Below are 24432 nucleotides of genomic sequence, written 5' to 3'. Positions count from 1 at the left end.
TCTGAAATCGATGTGACTGAACAGGTAAAGTACGTAGGAGTCATTCTTGATTCCAAGCTTTCCTGGACACCTCACATTGAGTTCAGAATCAAGAAAGCTTGTATGGCCTTCAGGCAATGCCGGCGAACCTTTGGTACAACTTGGGGTCTTAAACCCAAGTATATCAAATGGATTTACACAACTGTTGATCGTTCAATATTGGCTTATGGATGTCTGGTGTGGTGGTAAAAGGGCGAAGTGAGAACGGTCCAATCAAAGTTAGGCCATCTCCAAAGGATGTGCCTAATGGCGATGTCTGGAGCGTTCTCTTCAACGCCTACGGCAGCGCTCGAAGTTCTCTTTGATGTTGCTCCACTACACATTCATCTCAAACAAGAAGCACTTACCGTCTACGGGTACTCGGTCTACTAGAGGAAACTCCTGTGAACCGCACATCAACACACACCTTGTTGTTTCCACTTTTGGTGAATTGGGACAAAATTGTCCTTGCTCCAAGTGATCTTACAATTGCTTGTAATTTTCCATATAGGACATTTTCCACGAAATTCCCTTCCCGGGAAGAGTGGACATCTGGATATCTGGAGAGAAGTATTTCAGACTGCATCGTATGTTACACTGATGGCTCCCTTCTCGAAGGTCGAGCAGGTGCTGGTGTTTATTCTCGTTAGCTAAGGCTTTATCAGTCTTACTCACTTGGTAGACACTGCACCGTTTTCCAGGCTGAAATCTTTGCTCTTATGTGCGGAGTGCAATCAGCACTTCAGCAGCACGTAATGGGCAAAGTAATATACTTCTGTTCAGATAGCCAGGCTGCTATTAAAGCACTTGCTTCGGCCAACTCCAGGTCGAAGATAGTTATCGCTTGTCGAACTCAAATCGAGGAGCTGAATTCAGTAAACGCTGTTCACCTTGTATGGGTACCTGGCCATTCTTCCATCGCTGGAAATGAATTGGCTGATGAGTTAGCTCGCACTGGAGCATCACATGACTTCATTGGCCCTGAGCCAGCTATTCCGATATCGAAGTGTTGGGTAAAGCTTCAGATTGACACCTGGGCTGCCACTCAGCACAGACAATACTGGAACAGTTTGGAGTCATGTCGTCAAACAAAACTGTATTGTACTGAGCCATCTCTAGGGGTGGCAAAGCATCTTACAAATCTGTCAAAGCAGAATTGCAGCATTCTGGTTAAAGCATTGATTGGCCACTGCCGACTCAGCTATCACATGGCAAATATTCAGCAAGCTGATTCATTTGCGTGTGATAGCTGTGAATCCGATTATGGAACTTCGTATCATTTGATATGTAACTGTCCAGTTTTTGCGCAACTGCGTTTCCGAATATTCGGTAAACACTTATTAAGTGAAACTGACTTCAGAGACCTGAATATTCAGGATATTCTGTTGTTCTTAACCCGCTGTGGTAAAGAGCTATAGGCTCTCTTTCGCTTTACGCGTTATTACAGTGCCCTTTTCAGGGCGTTGTTTGAACCCATTGTGGTACGCTTATGCGTTAGTATCCTCTTCCAGGGTACTTTTCCTATTTCCCTACCTGTCCTTATCCCCATCCCTATCCTTATTTCCTTCCTTTTCCCTCAGGTAGATGATGAAATAGGCTATTATTTTGGCGATGGCACAAATGTCCCAAATGGAGGATAACGTGCATCTGGTGCCGGCCTTCTGATACCTGATACCTACCATGTGCTGTCAAACACATTACATTACATATATGTAATGTGTTTGACAGCACATACTATCTTTTTCTTACATACATCTTTGTTGGCAAATTTAATGATCTGATGAAATTGTTGCTTAACCCTTTGGAGCCGGATAGTTTCATCACTACTGCCGCAACCGCGCTGGCCTCGAATGCGTTTGTTATGCTTGGTTTTATCGCTGGGGTCATATTGATCCCTTTGGCTACAAAGGGTTATGGCATTCCTTTTCCAATTTTTTTTTAATTTCTGAGCAATATTTTCTAAATTGGTTTTCATACACACTTTGAGGAAGTGTCGAAGGTGCGATTCGATCCCAGGTCATCTGCGTGATAGTAACGTGTTTCAATCATCACCTTAGGTCCGCTCCACAGAAGCAGGCTTTGTCCCATTGAGGACGTTAGCAATGGACCTGGATTCCTGGATGGTTGATTTCCAAGACTATGCGGATTTGTGAAAGGTGAATTCTCTGGAAATTGTGAGTCATCCACTACTTCTTGTCAGACAATAAATAAGCTCGTATGAGGAATGACATAGAGACACTCGTTCAATAGCTTTTTTAATATTCAACAAACGTCCCTTTAACCTTTTGGAGCCAGAGGGGTCAATATGACCCCGGTGATAAATTTCTGTGTGAACAAACGTGTTAGAGGCGAGCGAGGTTGCGACAGCTGTGATGAAACAATCCGGCTCCAGAGGGCAAATCTAACTTCAGAAACCAGATAAAAATGAACGAAGATTTGGTAAAAAGGAAACATCCTTATGCTTAGAAGCTTGGGAAATGTTTTCCAACCATCGAAAATCCAACCAACAAAGAATTGTATTTCGACACCATGAATGTGAACAGATTCTAAGCACATCTCGTTCGAAAAGCCAATAACACCGACCGCACAATTGTGGGAAAAGTCATTCCATTCATTCCGTCAGCCGGGAATCAGTCTTCATTTTATAACTTTTTATCCTTATCCCTTTTCGTCAGCATGCTTTCCTTTTGCGCACCATTATGTACATGTTTTGTACTCCCTCATCGCTAGCCAGAAGTGAAAAACTTTCCTTTCTATATATTCAGTAACACCACCGGCGAGTCCCCATCTACATAGACACCGAAAGCTCTGTTCCCGCCGGTCGTCGCCGTTGGCACCGCCATAAAGCCACTATACAGCCATATCGATATAAATGAAGTTGAATTGCAGTCGCTCCCTGCTCCTGCTCCGGCGGATGCTGCCCGCTCAAGGCAAGGTCTTTTGCAAGGTCCCCGATGCGATGCAGGCGTACCACATGCACATCCTACGCTGCTCCGTCTGGGTTTATGTGCCGGCGAATTGCAATAGTGGTTGGGACAGTCAGCCGGCCGGCCGGCAGACTGGCATTGAACTGTTTCGTACCGGCAAAGAGCATCATACCCGAGAGACCCGAGAGAAGTGCTGTTTATCTACTATACACTTTGATAGCAATACCAGTCCCGACTTTTTATCAGACTCAGGCGGAGAAACATTGAACACAGGATGCTCTTTCCACGCGATAGGACGATGTGAGATGACGTAACTATACATATGTAGCGGTTTTTCACAGCTTCAACCCCATTCAATAGTGTGCACATACAGGCAGGGAATGTTCGTCTAAATCACGTCAATGGCCACGTGACTTGAACCTTTTCTTTGCCGAGTCGAGTAAAGTTTTACTAAAAAAAAGACACGGACAACGTCTTCAGCTTTCGGCTGTACAGACTGTTTTAATGCCAGCAAATGCCAGTTTTTGAATACACAATTGGATGCATTTGGAACACAATTGGAACATTAGTGATCTTTCTATGTATCATGGCAAAATCAATAAACTATCCAGCAGACCAGAAATCGTATCGAAACGTTTATTTCAACTTGCATAAAATATCAAGTAGAGCAGTTGCCAGCAGAACGAGTAAGGACTACGATATCATCATTAAGACCGATGAGTCGAAGTACTCTTAGGTTTTGAAAGCGAGGAGCGATGCCTAATTTACGGATCGTAAATGATCCTTGAGCTAAGGAATGACACCACGTGCAAGGACACCGCTCACCAATGGCTGGTGAAGGAAGTCCTTGGGAGGAAGTTCATTTACCACTAAGGGCTCACCAGTGTAATACCTAAATGAGATCACGGACGCGAAAGAACTCGTCACGCACTACGGCAAGTGTGCAAAATTTAGATAGCCACGGCGGCCTCTCCGCTGCAAAAGGTCCTTTAAGGACGCAGATGGACCTGAGTACTACCGATAGCGGACTCTAGGACGTCCATGCTAAACCTGAATCACTGTGAAGCCGCACAACAGCTGATGTGGCTGTTAGTCCCGGAGTCAAGTACATACATTGCCCTACTATCGGATCCATACCGCGTCCCTCCCGATAACGGGAACTGGGTAGCGGATAAGGCCAAGCTAGCTCCGATTGAGTCTCGTGGTCATCGGTGGAGACTTCAAAGCCTAGGCGATTGATTTGGGTAGCCGCTCGACTAACGCGAGAGGCTGGGCTCTACTCAAAACTATAGCTAGACTGAACGTGGTTACGCGAACGTAGGCAACAGAAAAACCCACAGTAGGAACGGTGCAGAGTACATCATTGATGTGACCTTCTGGAGCCCGGGTCTAAACCCTAGCTCGAACTGGAGGGTCGGTAACCATCTAGCGATACGATACAGGATGAAACATGGAGGAAGACGGACACAGCGAAAGGTCATCGGCCGTCGCTGGGGATGGCTAACCTCGCGCTTCGATAAGCCGCGGCATTTGTGGTGAGATTGCTTATGGAGGATAACACCGATGATCTATCCAACGATGATCTAGTCGGAACCCTAAGTCGTGATGCCGCAATGCCAACCCGAGCAAAGCTTGACAGCAAATTGAAAACTAATTTTGATGTTGTGATATTGCAAATTATGATAACTCAGGTTGTTGTCATTTTGGTCGTTTTAACGGTTAAAACATCAAAAATGAGAGCAGAAAAATGTTCCCGTAACAGCAAGTTGAAAACAATTTCTGCCATCAGTGATATCAAATTGAGAACTGTTTTTGCTATCAGTGCGAAAAAATGGAAAAATCGTTAAATGTATAGTTTTACGAATGCAGGGCTGTTACAAAACTGTCGATTTGGAAACCGCAAAATCCGCGCCAAGCCATTTGAAATCCGCGCCGAGGTCATCAAATCCGCGCCAGTACAAAAACATATGATTTTGATGACTCAAGCTCATAAAAAGCCTGATTTTTTCAATTTTTCGAGCATGTTTTTTGTTGCACTCCTGATGAAGATCATTTCTAATGTTAAAACCGATTTTAACTATTATTAATCCATGCATCTTCCACATCAACCAAGAAATGTTGCAAACAGGTAAGTTTTTTTTTAAACTGGAATAAAAAGTTTCGAATAAATAGTTTTTTGATTGCTGGTCAATCAGGGTGGCTACTATTTTACGAGATGGGATTTCCTGTTCCCTGAAACAGTTCCAAAAATGGAGATTTTTTTGAAATAATTATAACCAATATTATTGTAGAAATCCTGCTATAAAATCTGTAGTAAGTTTCAGAAGATCGTTCGAGAGAACTGCAAGAAAATTTTCAGATTTTTTGTGAAGATACAAATTGAGTAATTGATTTTAGCGTAATCCATTGATTAAATAAATTACCAATTCCAAAAGGAATAAAATCTAAGGGTGATGTTTATTAGAAACATTTCATAAAAAATGTCAGGCAAATGTTCTCACCTTTGAGCAAAAGGTATGTAGAAAAGTATTAATTTATTAGAAATTTAAGATAAGAGTTTCTGCCCATACCACGACCTTGGAAATTCAGTAAAGGTTTCAGCAAGAATGTCCTGCATAGGATTCCAAAGGCTTCATGTTTTCATGTAAAAAAAATCTACCACAATTCTACCAAGAAACTTTGTTAACTGTGCTTGCTACTCCTCTCTCAACGAATGCTCCGATTGGAAATCAAAGATAAATTTTACCATGACAACAGAAGTTTATTTTTAGGATAATTCTACCAGAGTTTTTAACAAAAATCGATTCGACAAATGATCTACAAGCAACAGAGGCAATTACAAAACCAATGATTTTCTATACGAGATTCTTCTAATTCAATCAAAAGTTTATCCAGTGAGAAAGTTTATCCAAAACTCGCAAATTCCATTAAAAATAGATTTCAGAATTACCAAGAAACTCTAAGAATTTATGCAGAAATCTTGCCATGATTCAGTGTTTTTCGAACCTCAGACATTACTAAATAAGTTCCGTCCAAAAAATTCTATCCAAAAATTTAGCCGGGTTAAGACAGAAATGACTTCTAGAGATTGACTACGAAATTCAGAAGAGGAACTTCCCTGTTTTCAAAAATTGAGCGTTTAGTGCAGTGCAACTTATTTAGCACTCCAAGCTAGCGACTAGTAACATCATTTTTACTCAATCACAAAATTCATAACTCCAATATGGAAATGTTCTTTATTTATTCTGATTGTGTTGAGCTATATGTCTACATATTTGATGTAAGTGCATTTGAAAACCATTTCCGCAAAAACCGCGCCGAAATTAGCAAAAACGCGCCAAATCCGCGCGAAACGCAAAAACCGCGAAAAACGCAAAATCCGCGCCACCTGTAACAGCCCTGCGAATGATATGAAAACTTAAACGCAATACCGTCAAACGGGGTGACTTGCAACACTTTTCAGCTTCAATTAACAAAAAATATTGATTAAACTCAATTTTAAAATTCAAACTATTTGTAATAGTTTTAATAGCCGGCCCCTCTATAAAATAGAGTGAACAAGTTATAGATTGATTTATTTTTTTCATGTTGAAAAGGCCAAATAAGGTCGTTTTTGATACAAGACGTCGTGCGGGGTGACTTGCAACACCCAATGTAAATCCCTTTTCAAAAACGCAGATATTAATTTTTAGTTTCAAGCATATTTGATAAGTATTATTGCTACTATTGTGATATCGTTTGGGCTGACATGCTTATTTTTGCATTTGTTTTTACATAGGAAATTGAATTGTGAATTTTTATATGGAAATATTGAGCTCAAATACACCAAATTACTAATTGTTAATTTAACATAAGTTTTAATGTATTTTTCAGTTCATATGACGATCCTTCAGACTTTTGCTGGTGAATTATTAGTTAAACAACAATACCTTCGTTTTTCTGGACTTTGAATTGTTAAGAAAATGAGTGTTGCAAGTCACCCCGTCTAGGTACAATATTTCAAAACATATGAATATAACAAAGATATTGTAATATTTTTATAAAGTAAAATGGAAATTCATATAGTTCATTATGTATACAATCCGCGTATAGAATATTATTTTTGGGAAATTTTGTTTTCATTGTTTTGCAGGCAACGATTTGAGGCTCATGTTTTTGTTACTTTTTGAGACTAATGTTATATTTATGAATATTTTATTGGAACTATTTTCATAAAAGTAAAAATCGTGGCTACTACTCAGATAGTATGTGCACTTTATAGTTCAACTGAGTTTTGGTATGTAAACGTCCGATTTTTATGTTTTGTTGATAAACATAGACAGAAGACATCAAGTGTTGCAAGTCACCCCGCCGTTGCAAGTCACCCCGTTTGACGGTATGTTAATTGCACTGATGGTATAGCATTAGTTGTATTATACAAGGTCGTCTAGAAGTTTTGATATTGGTTAAAAACTTTAATATTTATAATAAGTTGAAGTGACAGCAAAACGAAATCTAAATTTGAATTCTAGTTGAATCAAGACAATCTGATATCAAATTGTGATATCAATTTGCTGCTGATTACAAATCGTGTTTTCGATTTGCTATCATTTTGTTGTAAGACTTTGCTCGGGAAGGTGATCCCTACCCTGAAATAGTCGCAAACCGGTACACTGGTGGTGTCCAGAAATCGCAGAACTCCGCCCATCCTGCGTAAGAGCTAGAAGGAGGATACAAACAGCTGTCACCGGTATGGGTAGAACGGAGCCATGTGAGGTATACAGGGCGGCTAAACTGCTACTGAACAAAGTGATTAAGGCACGTAAGCGAGGCCCCAGGTCCGGACGGTATCCCGACAGTAACCACCAAGACGGCGAGCCCTGACATGTTCAGAATACAGATGTGCCTAGACAAAAGCAAATTTGCGGAGAGATAAAAAAGGCAAAAATTGGTTCTACTGCTCAAACCCGGGAAGCCACCTGGCGACCCGTCGGCATACAGACCTATCTGCACCGGAAAACTGTTGGGATGGATCAATCTGTTGAGGCTAATGGTCTATACTGTGAAGCCCGATGACTCTGGTCTCTCGGATAACCAGTTCGACTGCCGGACGGGAGGATCAACGGTGGACGGTATTAGGGCTGTAACAAAAATGGCCGAAATAACGCTTTTAACACTTAAACTACCGAGGGGGTAAAAACTCCCGCGAACTACCAAGGGTCCAAAAAAAGTCGGAAGTCCAACTTTGACAAGGCATTTCTCGGCCGTTTCTCAACCGATTTCAAAACTTTTTTTTGCGATGGAACCGGACAGGTTTCAATATCATCGTCCATTTCAAAAAATATATAATAGATGCGTCTACCCAAAGTTATTAAGCAACAGGCACTTCCTAGTTTTTTTGAGAGCGCATTTTTTGCGCACATTGATCAATAAAACAAAATTTAAAGCGATGACATATGGTTTTTTCAACTCTAAATCATGCGTACAGCTGGAGTGAACATGTTTATGCAAAATTAGTGATTTTTGAGTACACTGATAATTTACCTTACTCAAAAAACTGCTAAAATACCCTATTTTTTACATAAAATAAGCAATAAATCAAAATTCAAAGCGATGACATATAGTTTTTTTGGTCTTAAATTGTTCGTAGGATTGTACTCGACATTTTTGATGAACAATGAAAATGTTCTAATTACACTCTTATTTTGTTTTACCCGGAAAACTACGAAAATTCCATACTTTTCACACAAAGTAGTCAACAAAACTAAATTTAAAACGATAACATGTAGTTTTTAGCATTGAAATGTTCGTAGCAGTTTGGGGGACATACTTGAAGAATAATAGTGATGTTTTCTTTACACTTAAATTTTGATTCACTCAAAAATCAACGAAAGTACCACATTTTTCACGCAAAGTGCTTAACAAAAATAATGACTTACAATGCAAAGTAGTTTTTTACCTTTAAATTATTCGTAAAAGCGTACTGGACGTTCTTGATGAGTAAAAGTAAAGTTTTCATAACACACTTAATTTATTTTACTCGAAAAGCTACAAAGATATTATAATTTTTATACAGAACAGTCAATAAAACAAAATTTAAAGCCATTACATGTAGTTGTATGGCCTTAAATTTTCCGTTACAATGTACTGAACCTGTTTTTGATAAAATGTTGATGTTTACATTACATTAATATTTTATTTTATAAAAAAATGTACAAAAATACCACAAAAAAGCAAAGAAGCCAAAATTTGAAGCAATGATATGTAGTTTTTCAACTTTGAATATATCGTAGTAGTTTAGTGGATTCATTTGAACAACCTTAGTGATGTTTTTATTACACTCATATTTTATATCATTAAAAATACTAGGAAAATACCACATTTTGCACACAAAGTAGTCATCAAATAAAAATTGGAGTCAATGCATTATAGTTTTTTTTGCCATGAAGTTATTTGTAAAAAAGTACTGGACTTGTTTGATAAACAATAGTGAGCTTTCAATTACACTCGTTGTTTTCTAAATTTGTTTATAAAAAATCAAAAACAACTCAAATAAAGAGAACTTACTATGCGCAGCATATAGTCATATGTTGATGTACCGTAAAAAAATATATTTTTACACAGATAATTATTTTTAATAGCTAAAAGCACTGAGATTTTCACTCAGGTGGAGTATTGACTCAATTTGTTATTTATAATTTTATAAAATTCTTCATGTTTTGATACAATAAATTAACCTTACATGTTTCATACGGCTTTTCCCATCATGCTGATACTCTTTGCGTTGCAATCTGTAATATATTTTTGGGATTTAATATGTTTGTCAGAGAACTATCAAAGTTTCCCCAAAATGAAAATGTGATTCTCGCTCATATGGACCAATAATATTGATCACCCAAAACAATTAAAACTGTCCAATCCTTACATTGCAATTAAAACTGAGACACCGGTACTTGTTTTAAAATTATTAAATCAGGAAAAATACATGGAATAATATATTAGGGAAATTTGCTGAAAAACTATCAAAGCTACCCCGTTTTACGGTATTGCATCAGAAACTTTTCTATATACATTTGTTTTTCAGAAATTTTCCAAAAGGTGCATTTATATTTTATGATATCTTTCAAAGATTCTTTCAAAATATTTTGTCGAGGATTCTTCGCGAAAATCTTTCAAAAATATTCCAGAGATTGCTTCAGAGATATTTTCAAAAACATCAAGGATTCATGCGGAATTTATTTAGGGGTTCTATTTCTCGAGGAATTCTTTTAGAAAACTTTTGAAATGTTTCCGTGTATTATTCCTTTGGGTTTTCATCAGAAATTCCTCTAGCGATTGTTTGATAAATTTCTCCAAGTACTCATTTCGAATATTATCATATATTTTTCAGGAATCTGGAGCATTTTCGAAGTTTTTTTTTCTGGCTTTCTCCAGTTCTCTCAAGTTTCCATACTAGTTCCCATGCAAAGTGTTTTTCTTTTATTTGCTCCCATTAATAGTTCCTTCTGTGGTTTTTCGATATTTTTAGAGATTTCCGATAATTACTTCTGGAATTCCTGCCAAAGAGTTTTCCGATATTTCTCCTGAATTTCTTCGCTGGTTTCCATCCGGAGTTTCTCCAGGGATTTCTCTTAGAGATTTTCAGAGTTCTTTCATGAATTTGCTAAATATTTCCTACCAGAGCTTTTTTCCGAGATTTCCCAGTTCTTCTCAGGATTTCTTCCGTAGTTTCTCTCGCGTTCTTCATTGCATAATTTCTCGCAAAAATCACGTGGATTCATTCCGACATATCTCCGGCTATTTACAACAATGAATTTTGTAGGTTATCTCAGGCAGGAGGTTTTCCGAGAAACACTTCTAGAAAAGTACAGTACTAGACGCATTGACCGATTTTCATACAAAATGCTTAAGTTTGGAGCTCTGTATTTCAGCTTCTAAAGCCTGTATCCGCAATAATCGGGACACAGAAATACGGCTGTAAATCTTGGATCGGTGTAATACTTTTTGTTGTAGCAATGAAACAGTGGAACGTGTGCAATGAAATTTTGTACAGAACCTAGTTTAGCTTTTCAGTGCTGTAACTTTTCAATTTGGCGAAGGAAATAGCTAAAATTTTGAACACAAACTTCCCAACATACGTTTCTTGCGTAGGCAAAATTTCAAAAAAAAAATCGATGCACTATCAACATAAAATTGTTGAAACATATTTTGAGATTAATCGTGATGTTGACCCCTTATGAAGCAATTAGTGAGCACCCCTTATTGTTTCGATTGTACTGTTGAAAGTACTTTTCCAATAATCGTGAATTTTTGCAGGCATAAAATATACATAATAAACTACCTATTATGAAAATTTAATGAAAATAGACAGATAGATTTGGAAGTTATGAATATTTAAACATCGCATATGAAAAACACGGAAAAAATTCCCTAACTCTCATCCCTATCAACACCGGCTGCTTTCAAACCAGTTAATCAAAGTTGATGAAATTTTGCAAAAAAGTGTCTTTATAAGTATCATAACTACCCACCAAATTTTATCAAAATCCTTCCTGTACTTCGGACTGTAGCTCAAAAGAACCATCTGTCATGCAGAAGAAAATTGGTCATGATTGTACAAAATTCTTGAATGCACCTCTTCTTGTTTTTGAGCTACAGTTAAAAGTACTGTACCGATTTTTATAAAATTTGGCACAAATAATAAACATACACCAAAGAGTTTTCAGTATTTTTTTTAAAACAATTTTACTAAGTAATTGCAGAGTTACAGCCGCACTTCTGTGTCCCGATTACTGCGGATACAGGCTTTAGAGCACAAACTCCGAGAGTAATCTCAGGTGAAGCTTAAAAAAAACTCTCGCAAGAACCTTTATAAAATATCCCGGATGTAACTTCTGTAGAAATCCGGGGAAAAACTCCAGAAAAAAAATTATTGAAATTTCTCAAAACTTCGGGAGAAATCCTAGAAGCAATTCCTTCAGAAAACTCGTAAAAAACTCCTTTAAAATCCGGGAGGAGCCTCAGTTGAAACCCCAGCAATAGTTTCTATAAAAACCTTAGAAATCCCGGAAAAATCTCATGGAGAAGTACCAAGAGGAATACCGGAAGAAATCGCGGAAAACCTTCAAGAGAAATTCCGAGAGAAACTCTAAGAGAAATTCTACGACAACATCTGATGTATATTCCCGGAGAAAAGAGAATGAATTCCACGAAAATTTGTTTGGGCAAAACGCAGAAGGAAAAATCCAACGAGAGACTCTGAGAGCAAATATGGGAAAACCTCTGGAAGAAAATCTATAGGATTCTCGTAAAAACGTCGATATGAATACGAATGAATCTCCGAGAGGAATTTGAAAAGGAATCCCAAGAAACAGGAATGAAAGAAGGCTGAAAATCTCTCTAATAAAGGCACATAACCTAACCTTAACTTTGGAAACCAGTTAGGTTCGTAACTTTTTTTCATTTTCACGGGATTTCCGTTTATTTTTTGTTGATTGCTACTGCATGTTCAGGAGACGCAAATGGACTCAAATAAAAACAAATAAAAAAAAATCCCTGGTGAATTTTCGGTTTGCCTTGTATTTTTTTTTTCAGGTAGTAGATTACCTTAAAATGGTACAAAAAAGTCAGTAATAGAAATCTGCATGTGTTTGTTTTGAATTTTGTGTTATTGGCTATTTTGTGTGAAAAATATGGCACATTCGTGATTTTTTAGTAAAACAAAACGTGGATGTGATGTGAACATCAAAATTTTATCAATACATGTCTAGTACATTCCAACGTAAAATTTTAAGACTAACAACTACATGTCATTGCTTTACATTTTGTTTTATTGACTATTTTGTAAGAAATTATGGTATTTTAAAAACTTGATTGGTAAAATGTATGAAGAGTGTCATGAAGGCAGTATTATTGTTCAAGCCAAAAAACCAGAATGCATTGCCTTATATTTTAATTTGTTGACTACTTTATGTGAAAAATGTGGTATTTTCCTAGTATTCCGAGTGATATAAAATATGAGTGTAATAAAAAATTGTTCAAATAAATCCACTAAACTACTACGATATATTCAAAGTTGAATAACTACATATCATTACTTTAAATTTTGGCTTATTCGCTTTTTTTGTGGTATTTTCGTACATTTTTTTATAAAACAAAATATTAGTGTAATGTAAACATCAACATTTTATTAAAAACAGGTCCAGTACATTGTAACGGAAAATTTAAGGCCATACAACTACATGTTATGGCTTTAAATTTTGTTTTATTGACTGTTTTGTATAAAAATTATAATATCTTTGTAGCTTTTCGAGTAAAATAAATTAAGTGTGTTATGAAAACTTTACTTTTACTCATCAAGAACGTCCAGTACGCTTTCACGAATAATTTAAAGGTAAAAACTACTTTGCATTGTAAGTCATTATTTTTGTTAAGCACTTTGCGTGAAAAATGTGGTACTTTCGTTGATTTTTGAGTGAATCAAAATTTGAGTGTAATGAAAACATCACTATTATTCTTCAAGTATGTCTCCTAAACTGCTACGAACATTACAATGCTAAAAAACTACATGTTATCGTTTTAAATTTAGTTTTGTTGACTACTTTGTGTGAAAAGTATGGAATTTTCGTAGTTTTCCGAGTAAAACAAAATAAGAGTGTAATTAGAACATTTTCATTGTTCATCAAAAATGTCGAGTACAATCCTACGAACAATTTAAGACCAAAAAAACTATATGTCAACGCTTTGAATTTTGATTTATTGCTTATTTTATGTGGAAAATAGGGTATTTTAGCAGTTTTTTGAGTAAGGTAAATTATCAGTGTACTCAAAAATCACTAATTTCGCATAAACATGTTCCCTCCAGCTGTACGCATGATTTAGAGTCGAAAAACCCATATGCCATCGCTTTAAATTTGTTTTATTAATCAATGTGCGCAAAAAATGCGCTCTCAAAAAAAAACTAGGAAGTGCCTTTTGCTTAATAACTTTGGGTAGACGCATCTATTTTATATTTTTTTAAATGGACGATGTTCTCGAAGCCTGTCCGGTTCCATCGCAAAAAAAAGTTTTAAAATCGGCTGAAAAACGGCCGAGAAATGCCTTGTCAAAGTTGGACTTCCGACTTTTTTTGAACCCTTGGTAGTTTAGGAGTTAAAGAAGCGAACAGGAATCCGCTATTGTGTGATCATCACGCTGGACGTAAAAAATGCGTTCAACAGCGTCAGCTGGGCCGCTATCGAGTACGCCATACACTACCTAGGAGTCCCGGTTAGCCTATGGCGGATATTGAAGAGCTACTTCCAGAATAGGGTGCTAATCTATGGCATCGAGGATGGCAAGATGAGCTAGAAGATCACCGCGGGATCACCTCAGGGGCGCATCGTGGGCCCGGTACTGTGGAACGTTTGTAAGATGGCGTATTGAGACTCAAACTTCCACCGGGCGTAAAGCTGGTCGGCTTTACCGATGATATTACTCTCGTGATATACGGCGAGTCGATAGAGGAAGTGGAACTGACTGCAACGCACGCATTTGGCATAGTGGAAGACCGGATGAGGTCGAGACAGTTGGCACCCGCGCACCACTAAACGGAGGTGGTGTTGGTAAACAACCGCAAGTTTGAACAACAGACAGTGATCACCACAGGCGGGTATGACACGAATGCCACAATAATGGTAAAGTGTCGTTAACAAATAGTAATAATAATAATAACCACAGGCGAGTGCACAATCAGCTCTAAGCGCTTACTGAAGCAATTGGGGGGTCATGATCAACGATAATCTGAAATTCGGAAGCCACGTGGAATATACCTGCAAAAAGGCAAGCATGGCGATAATGACATTGTCAAAGATAATGCCAAATGGCTCGGCAATAGTACAGTAGCGGTCTCCATACTATGGCGCCGCTGCATGGTCGAATGCGCTAGTGGTGAACCGAAACGTGAAGCAACTCCAGAGTACCCTGGTGTGCCTTGAGGTAGTCAGCGCATGCCGCACGGTCTCAAAGGACGGGTATGCGTGATAGCGGGCATGATGCCCATATCACTAGTGGTGGCAGAAGACGAAGACTCCTTCGCTCGTCACGGCATAGAAGAGCTCTAGCAAAGGTAGATGGACAGAAAGGCTCATACCGAGCGTTTCTAAATGGACGGACAGGCCCCATGGCGAGGTGAACTTTCACTTGACACAATTTCTGTCATGCCTTGGGTGCTTTAGGTGGTATATCTGCACAGATTCGGACATGCAGGCTCCACCGCATGCCCATAATGCGCATACTGCGACGAGACCGCGGAGCATGTGCTCTTTGAATGCCCACGCTTCGTGGAGCAAAGTTCGAGTACGCAGAAGATATGCCGTAGAGATATCACTCTTGACAACATTGTTGAAAGGATGTGCACCGGCGCGGACAAGTGGAATTTCGTAACTTCCACGGTCTCCCGAATCGTATTTAAACTACATAGAAAATGGCGCCCCCACATTTTAGGGGCCCCCACAAAAACCATTTTTGGTTCAAGTACTGCTCAAAAACAAATAAAAACTGTATTGCTCATCGCATTTGTATCTCCGAGGGGCCTCCACAACCGCTCAGGCCCCGGGCCCCCACAATCCTTAATCCGGGCCTGCACAGTGCATTTAATGCAGCTGAACCTGAATCACTCTGACGCAGCCCAGCAACTACTTTGTCAGGCAATTTCTAAGTGGGAGACGGATATTAGTGTGGTTCAGAAAATCGTTTTTGCTCCACACCGCTTATTCGATTTGTAGCCAGATTATGAGTCTCCTCCCAAAATTTGAGCCGATTTGATTGAAAACTGAGACTGCACAAGCTCTTCAAAGTTTGTATGGGATTTAGTATGGGAAAACGGTGATTTGTATTCACATGCTTCTAAATTTTGTCCACTTCCATTGCGAGTAAAACTGGTTTAGGTCCTTCTAGCCTATTGTTACAGCTATCATTTATGGAAGAAAGTTTTTCATTAAAGTCGTCAGAAAAATAGTTATTAATTTTCAATCATAATGCAAAACCTTGAACATCATCATGAAACTTAATTGCTGGCACCACTTCCACAACTAAATGCTTGTAGCATACAAATCGTAGCAGCCACCGATCTGCAATTCAGTTCGAAATGCAGTATTATTGTTTATTGTTGTTGCATGACGTTTCGTGCATTCGTTCACGCAGGCACGGGTAAAGCTTTTTTATTTCGATTTATTGTCAAGTGGTTCTATACTTTTAAATATCTTATGCAAGAGGTCCAACCGTAGTGAATGATTTTTTATTATTTATTATAGTTTTAATGGACAATATCCATAGAAGGACGGTCTGAGACGTAAGCATATTCATTAAGTTTTGATGACACGAAGAGCCACTACCAGCAGGTTGCATGTATCACGGTGGCTAGCGATTCGACTAGACACCGATTGACAAACTCAAATGGAATAGCTCAAACACAATAAACTTATTATTTGGTTACATTATCTTCTACATTCATCAGTTTTCCATCTTTCGATAAATTTCAAAAATTAAAAAAAAATCCTCATCTTTCATATGATGAAGACAAGACAATAGCATGCTAAACGTCATTATGCTAGCGTACCATGTTTGAATGGTTACATTTGAGACAGCATTGATCTAAACTGGGTTTTCTTCACTAAAAATAAAAAGTATAAAAAGAGAACGAACAAATAAAAATGTGTGATAATATAATTTATTTTAATTCTGAAGCCATTTCTATTCTATTTAAGGCCCTAATAAGTGAATGGCTTCTCATTTCTGTTGTATTCAACTATTTGCAAAAGAAATTGCAAATTTGCCTTTGGGGTTTGTAGGTTTGCCAGGTAATCCAATGAAAAGTTCAGTTTTTCAATAAAAGAGTTTCTTTTATGTTGCTCCGTAAGAGTATCTCTGTTTCTGTTCGCGTAGAGCACTGAAAAAAAAAACAGATAGCAGTATTGACCTTGCAATTATTAAATCAATTAATATACTAACTTCGCCAATCATCATAAAGCTTAGTCACTTGTTTTTTTTTTTTTGATGACATCCTTTCTAGATTCGATTTTTTTATACACCGTATGGTTTTCAAGCATCCTTGTCGCGCCCGTAATGCTTTCTGAGACAGATTTACCTCCTTTCGAAAAGCTTATCACGAGTCGAAGAATTAATCGTTTCATGAGAGCTTTGTTTGGCAGATCATCCCGCATCGGCCCAATCAAAAAAATTTCACACGCAGATCGCTGCTGTCGCTCCATTGTATCGCGGCTCATGGTTCGGTTTCTGACATTTATCAACAACAACAAAATTGCATTCAGAAATGCAATGCAGGCATTCTTGGCTACTATGACCAAAATGCCTGTGGAAGTGGTGCCAGCTATTAAGTTTCATGATCATGTTCAAAGTTTTATATTATGATTGAAAATTAATAACTAATTTTCTGACGACTTTAATGAAAAACTTTCTTCCATAATTGATAGCTATAACAATAGGCTAGAAGGATCTGAACCAGTTTTACTCTCAATGGAAGTGGACAAAAATTAGAAGCATGTGAATACAAATCACCGTTTTCCCATACTAAATCCCATACAAACTTTGAAGAACTTGTGCAGTCTCAGTTTTCAACCAAATCGGCTCAAATTTTGGGAGGAGACTCATAATCTGGCTACAAATCGAATAAGCGGTGTGGAGCAAAAACGATTTTCTGAACCACACTAACGGATATACCCTTACCGAGTACCAGTCATGTACACCATCACCATCATGAAAGGCGACAACATCTCTATGTCAATAACAAACACATTCTCGACAAACGCACTGATACGGTGGGAGCTCCCGCCACGCTCTTCGTTTGTAAATCTCCTGAACAGCCCAAGGCGCGTCACCAGTCGTTCAGGCGCAAGAGCTATGCCACTCACTGCTGGATGACTGTCATCTGACAGGGCCTGGATGAAGGTCTATTGGTTAAGTAATATTGCATGTGGCAACAAACACAAACAAAGCAAGCCATAAGAATATGAATGTAAGGCGTAAGCCATCTAGGCCGGTGATTCCCAAAGTGGGCGAAATCGCCCCCCAGGGGGCGAAAATCAAGTCAAAGGGGGCGAAAATTTGAAAAATCGAAATTGGGGGGCGAAAATGCTAAAAAGGGGGACGATTTTTAAATAATTAAGAAAATTTAAAAGTATTGAAATACAAGTCCAGAATGTCAAAAGAATCATAAAAACTCTCTCACATTTCCACATTGTTTGTTACTAGGATTATTGAAAAATGTCTGTTTCGAGATCGACTAGCTTTAACAGAAATTTTATGTTTACATGGATTTTTTTTGGCAAAATTCCAAAAAGAAAACAAGTAAGGCTGCTACACAAATTTCCGAAAGAATTCCTAGGGATTTGGAGATTCAATATAACATATACAGTAAAACCTCCATGAGTCGATATTGAAGGGACCATCGACTCAAGGAAATATCGAGTTGTGGAACAAAAATCCTTTGGGAAGCTTTTTGTGGGGACCATCATAGTAACCCGCAATTTATTTTTTAGTATGGAAAAAATTACCTCCATGAGTCGATATCGAGTCAAGGAACATCGACTCATGGAGGTTCGACTGTATTATGAAACTTCTATGGCGAAAATTCATTATTATTTTATTTACTTTTCGAATAAAATTCGTCACACATTGTTTGAAAATATTTCAGTGAAGCTTGCCGGAAGAATTCCAAACATTGCTTATTACTATGTACATGTAGTAGCTATTTTGAAAATTTTCCACAACTTTAGTGTTGAATTCCTTGATAACTGGGTAATGACTGATGCATATCCACTTATTCGACAATAAAAATGTATTCAATTCATACTAAGCATGTCAATTTGGATCACTGGCTTTTCTTTACTTTAAATTACTGAGAAAAGCTAACTACATTTGAAAATAGACCAATACACGTGTATATTCCTGAGTTGTACTTTTTGCACAAAATATATTTTTGCAATTACGTGCTATATGATTGCACTTTTCAATCGCCGCAAGTGTAACGAAATGGCCTACTTTTCTTCACTAGCTCAAAAGTGCCGAAAAGTAGAACTTTTCAGCACTGTTAAGAGTGTCGAAAAGTACTACTTTTCGGCACTTTTGCAAGGGTACACTTTTCACGAGTTTTCTGAAACGCTTATGGTCTTTCCGGGTCTTTTCTGTTTTGGCTGATTCTATGGCAGCTCTATGACTATTCGGCAGATCAAATCCGAGTAAAAGCGATTTCAAAATCCGATTTGGTCAGCCAAACAGACGTAGAGTATGAAGCAGCAGCAGAAAAAAAACAACGCTCGTTGACGACGCGACTCCGAGTATTTGTGACGCTTATAAACATAGCCTACCTGATTGAAAAACAGACTTGTGCGCATGGATGCTCGCACGTGGTTTCTCTTGGGATATGTTTGAACAGTCAGAAAAGATCGTACTCAAGTATTTTGTTGTAATCGCAAAAAATGTTGTATGCAACTCGTTGCAAAACTCGATTTTTTCAGCACTCGTCGTATTTATCCAACTCGGCAAGCCTCGTTGGATAAATGTACGACTCGTGCTGAAAAAATCATCATTTTGCAACTTGTTGCATAAATAACTATTTTGTAATTGTTTTTCTTTCAGTTTCCCACCACTCTACCAAACTTCTTGGGAGTTGAAAAACCCCCTTTTAGAGCACTGCGATAAAAAAATTTGTTGAAGATAGCAAGTGTTCGTGAATGTTCGCAGTCCGTTTTGTTTTACTCGATTTTGTTCAAGAATATGTACAGCACAAACATGACTTCGAAATGCATTGTGTTTATGTACAAAAATACAGTTTTTTTATGCAGGCAATCAATGCATTTGCAAAACAACTCAATTAAAATGGGAACGATACTAATTTGAATGTATTAGGTAACAGTTTTGCCACAGTAGTGTCAAATAATAGGCTTTTAAGGGTTTCAGCCTTTCATCATGGAAAAATTAAACTTCACTTAGGGGGGCGAAAACGTTTTTCTCAAGCTCCAAGTTTGGGAAGCACTGTACCAAACCAACAGTACCTTTTGTCGGAACTGAGCAGAGATTATCGACGTTACTTTTTGTAGCCCTGACCCAACAAGTAGTTCGAACTGGCGGATAGACGATGGCTACACTCACAACGATCACCTAGCGGATCGCTACAGTGTCGACTACAAATACAGCAGGCAGCGAAAATAGCACGAGGCGACTAGACAAAGGCCAAGCATGGGTGAAAGACATCATATTTCAACGACGAGGTATTTAGAGAGGCGCACTGCCGTGAGCGAAACCTACCGGTTTAAGCGGGCGCGAGCTTATAGCGATGTTCTTGTGTTCGTGCGTTGCGACCATGCCTATGCAAGTCCAGCCTAGAAATAAGAGACAACCGGCTTACTGGAGGTCTCAAGCGATTGCGAACCTGCGCCGCGCCTGCCTATGGGCTACGCGGGGGATTCAGCGAGCACAGAGTGAGGATGAGCGAAATAAACGACGGAAGCAATCAAAAAGATCTGCTTTGAGGATCTCTGCCAGAGAGCCAATTCGAATCCACGGGGTAATGCCTACAGGATCGTAATGGCCAAGACAGGAGGTGCAATGACTTACAGAGCAGTCTCCAGAAACGTTAGAGGGCATCTTCGAGGCGTTGTTTCCGCGTCATCATCCTAATCCTTAGCCTCTTTTCGTTGGACAGCTGGGGACTGGGCTAGCGATAAGGAGAGCGTCACCGATGACGAACTTCCGTCCGAGGAATCTAAACTCCATTAGCGCAGGTAAAGCACCAGGTGCGGACAAAGTTCCGAATCTGGCCTTAAGTAGCTATTGCACTGGCTCCCAGGATGTTCAGGTCTGCTATACAGAATACAGAGATGCCAGGACAAGGAAGTTTTCCGAGAGGTTTGGAATTGGCAGAGCCTGGTCAGCAGACTTGTCGGCATTTAGATCATCCAAAACAGATTGGTGAGCGTAGATGAACTGTTGAATTACACAGCGTAACAAAAAATAACTTTTGGTCTGTCTCAAGAGCAAACTTATGTGTCTCTGACAGATTTTGGGCCGCTGAATCCGAATCCGGGCTCAGATTTGCTCCAACACGTCACAATTTTGAGCTATACCTCAATTTATGGGGCAAAATATGCGATTTTGGGCTTTTTTGACTGCTAGCCATTAAGCATGCAAATATATTTTTTAATCAATCAAAGGATAAATTGGTCAATTAACATCTAAATTAACGACTCATGCAAAATATTTCGTTTTACCAAATCAAATTTGATAGTTTTAAGCGATTTATGTTAGGTACGATATTTCCCATACAAGTCACTCTCCAAAAGTTGCATGCAAGTTTTCATACTAACATTAAATGCCTAAATCTATCAAATTTGATTAGGTAAAATAAAATATTTTGCATGAGTCGTTAATTTAGATGTTAATTGACCAATTAACCTTTTGATTGCTTAAAAAAAATATTTCCATGCTATGTCAAAAAAGCCCAAAATCGCATATTTTGCCCTATAAATTGAGGTATAGCTCAAAATTGTGACGTGTTGGAGCAAATCTGAGCCCGGATTCGGATTCAGCGGCCCAAAATCCTTCGGAGACACATAAGTTTGCTCTTGAGACAAAAAAATGTTGCGCTGTGTTATCAGTTCGCCTTCAAGAAGGAAAGGTTAACCGTAGACTACCGAGGTTGCTGCAGCAGTGTAGATATTACCCGGTTAATGGTCGTTTACTACGAATATTTCAGACAAATTTCTGTCTTCTGGACTCTTTAAAACCCCCAAACAGTTCGACTGTTATTTTTGATCATCGCTTCACCTATACCAAATTTCTATCGCGTGAACATATTTCGCGCAACTGAATCCATCAATCACCAACTAAACGGCTAGCAACAGGGACTAAACAGCAGACGAAGATTTCTAATTCGGTCACGCTGCATCCGGCCAACCTATCACCACTGCCTGCCTGCCTGTCTTCCAAGCCGAGTGCCGATCGAACAATTAGTTTATTTAATCATCCATTGATACCAACCGGCCGACCAAACGAACCTGGGAAGCTGACGCTCGGACAGCCGTGGTGCCGCACAGCACACCGGTTTGGTCTAATCGTGCCGCTTTCTTCGACCAACGTGTCAATATTAATATGTAATTCCTGCGTTACGCCCAAACGGTCGGCCGGCCAGTACCCGTGCGGCCGCGGCGGCGGTATGACTTAATTGCGAGGACGGGTGGCCACCGCCGGCCGCCAGCTATGGAGAAACTGTACTTATTATGTACTGACTGACTCTGGTTCGGTTGATGGAGAATCCATAAATAGAATTAAATAAACGCGGAGAGAGGACTGCTAGTTTGGCGGGTAGGCGCTGCTTGGTGGCGTACGGGTTTTGCAGTTTGAGCGAAAACGAATCACGAAATCGAGAAAAAAAAGTGAAATGTTGCAGCGTAGGGTGGAGCAAAATAAACGATGAGTAGTGCAAGGCAAGGAATGCACTAATGGGATTCAGGTGGCCAAAAATTGAAAATCGACTTTATTCAATTTGAGATTTAGGTTCGGTAGTTGAAAGTAGACCACTTGGACCAGTAAACCCCGGAATTTTAGTTTGCTATTCTCTGTACTTATCAAGATATTGACACCAGAATGAGACCATTGGAAATTTTTGGTAAAAAATGAATGAAATAATTAACTTTCAATATCTTCGGCTTAAATGAGCAATGTTGAGTTTTTAAAAGCAGTTCCTTAAAAGTTGTTAATAAACCTTTCGAATGATATATCAGACGTAAAAAAATCAGCTTTAAATGATGCTACATTAAAATAATCAAATTTTCCCCATACAAGCCGTTCCATACAAAAACAGTTTCGCAAAGTTTCGCTCCGGGACTACTTCTATGTTTTTGTTTAGAATCCCTTGGTGACATTCAAATCAGCCAAATAAAATTTGGCTGCTACTAGCTGCTATTCTGCAATTCCAGTCAAGTTGTCGGCGATGGTTAAGATATTGCAATATAAAATCACCCTATTGGTCATTAAATACCTCTTAGGAAATATTTGGTCGTTATGGCCGCTTTTCTCGGTAGTGGAGTCTAAATATGGTCTTGGATCTCTTAGCGAAGCGTGTTTTTACAAATTAAAATCCATTCTGTAAATTTGAGCAGCAATCCTTATACACAGATAAAACGCCTAAAAGTATACAATGTCCTTGTAATTTTATGCTGTTGAAACTGTCGTGTTAAAAAAATGTTTATTTAAATTTCTAATACCTCTCAATTAATAAGAGCACACCATGCACGGCATAACCAAAAGGCCTTGAATAATATTCAAATGTCATTGTAGATCTTTGCGGACCTCTATAGTCCTTCACAGACCATTACCTCCACAGATTAGGACTAAAATCCAAGGAATTTGGAGATCCAAAAAGTATCCATGCCATGTTCAACATGTTTTTCATATATTTAAGGCACAAACCCCACGAATAGGGGCAACCTATTATAAAATTGAAGCGAAAATATTTTTGGCCACCTGTTTGTATGGAGTCGCCCCATAGTTGAATGATAGTTCATTAACCATTGTTAGGGGGATTATGGGCATAATGGGCACCCTAAGAAAATAAGTATGTTAGACCTGTATAACAGACAAAAACTTAAAATGTTATCAGTTGGCTTACAACTTCAACTTGTTTCCTTCATATTTCAATCACTTACAGCAGGTAAAACGTCATTATTGTGAAGAAATAATGAATTGTAAACCGTGTGTTTTTTGGGGCTGACAGGAAAGGTACGGGGCGAAATGGACACCCATCGGGGCATAATGGACACCCCTGCATATGTTATGCTGAATCTTTGATAATATCGACCAGTTAAGTAATTTGCCTACGGAGATCAACACCACAGATATAATACTCCATTTTAGATGAGTTTACATAACATCAAAGTTAATTAAATAAATTTTAGGCTAAAATAATCGGATACATTTTTTCCAAACTCTCTAAAACGCCTAACAGTATGCAACGCGCGTACATCCATTTATAATTGCCAGGGTTCATTTCGCCCCGAATCGACTACAACATTTAAATTGCTATTTTGGGTAAGTTCTGATCAAAAATATAATACTTTATCCATTGCTAAATCTGCGTATACATGTAGATAAGCTAACAATTCACTTGTCTTTGTAGTGGACACACTCAAACTCTCGTAATAACCTTATTTGCTGATGCTTCGAAATTATAAGAAATCCACCATCTGATTTTCGACCAATTTCAATGATATTTTGGTTGTTTTGAAGGAATATAAATGGTACTTTTGAAAAACACAACAATGACTTGTTCCTTTACACTTATGCATTAAAAGTTTTACGTAAAAGTCAACGGTTTCGGCAAAAACAGGGGTGTCCATTTCGCCCCGGGTGTCCGTTATGGCCCTAATCCCCCTATATAAGGTATTGACAAATCCTGTACATCTTCACGGTTATTTTTGGTAAGAGATTGTGAAAAATGCACGCCCACCAAAGG

The 24432-nt window shown here is 38.6% G+C and overlaps 1 non-coding gene across 4 annotated transcripts in view; it reads left to right on the top strand.

The window, feature by feature from the left end:
* The window catches only part of LOC109428242 (mucin-2), a 362414-nt gene that overhangs the window by 296155 nt on the left and 41827 nt on the right, over positions 1-24432 (top strand). The gene's annotated exons all lie outside the window — the stretch shown is intronic.

The sequence above is a fragment of the Aedes albopictus genome, chromosome 2 (genome assembly GCF_035046485.1).
Source record: "Aedes albopictus strain Foshan chromosome 2, AalbF5, whole genome shotgun sequence".
NCBI classification, from domain to species: domain Eukaryota; kingdom Metazoa; phylum Arthropoda; class Insecta; order Diptera; family Culicidae; genus Aedes; species Aedes albopictus.
This window is presented reverse-complemented; position numbering and strand designations above follow the sequence as displayed.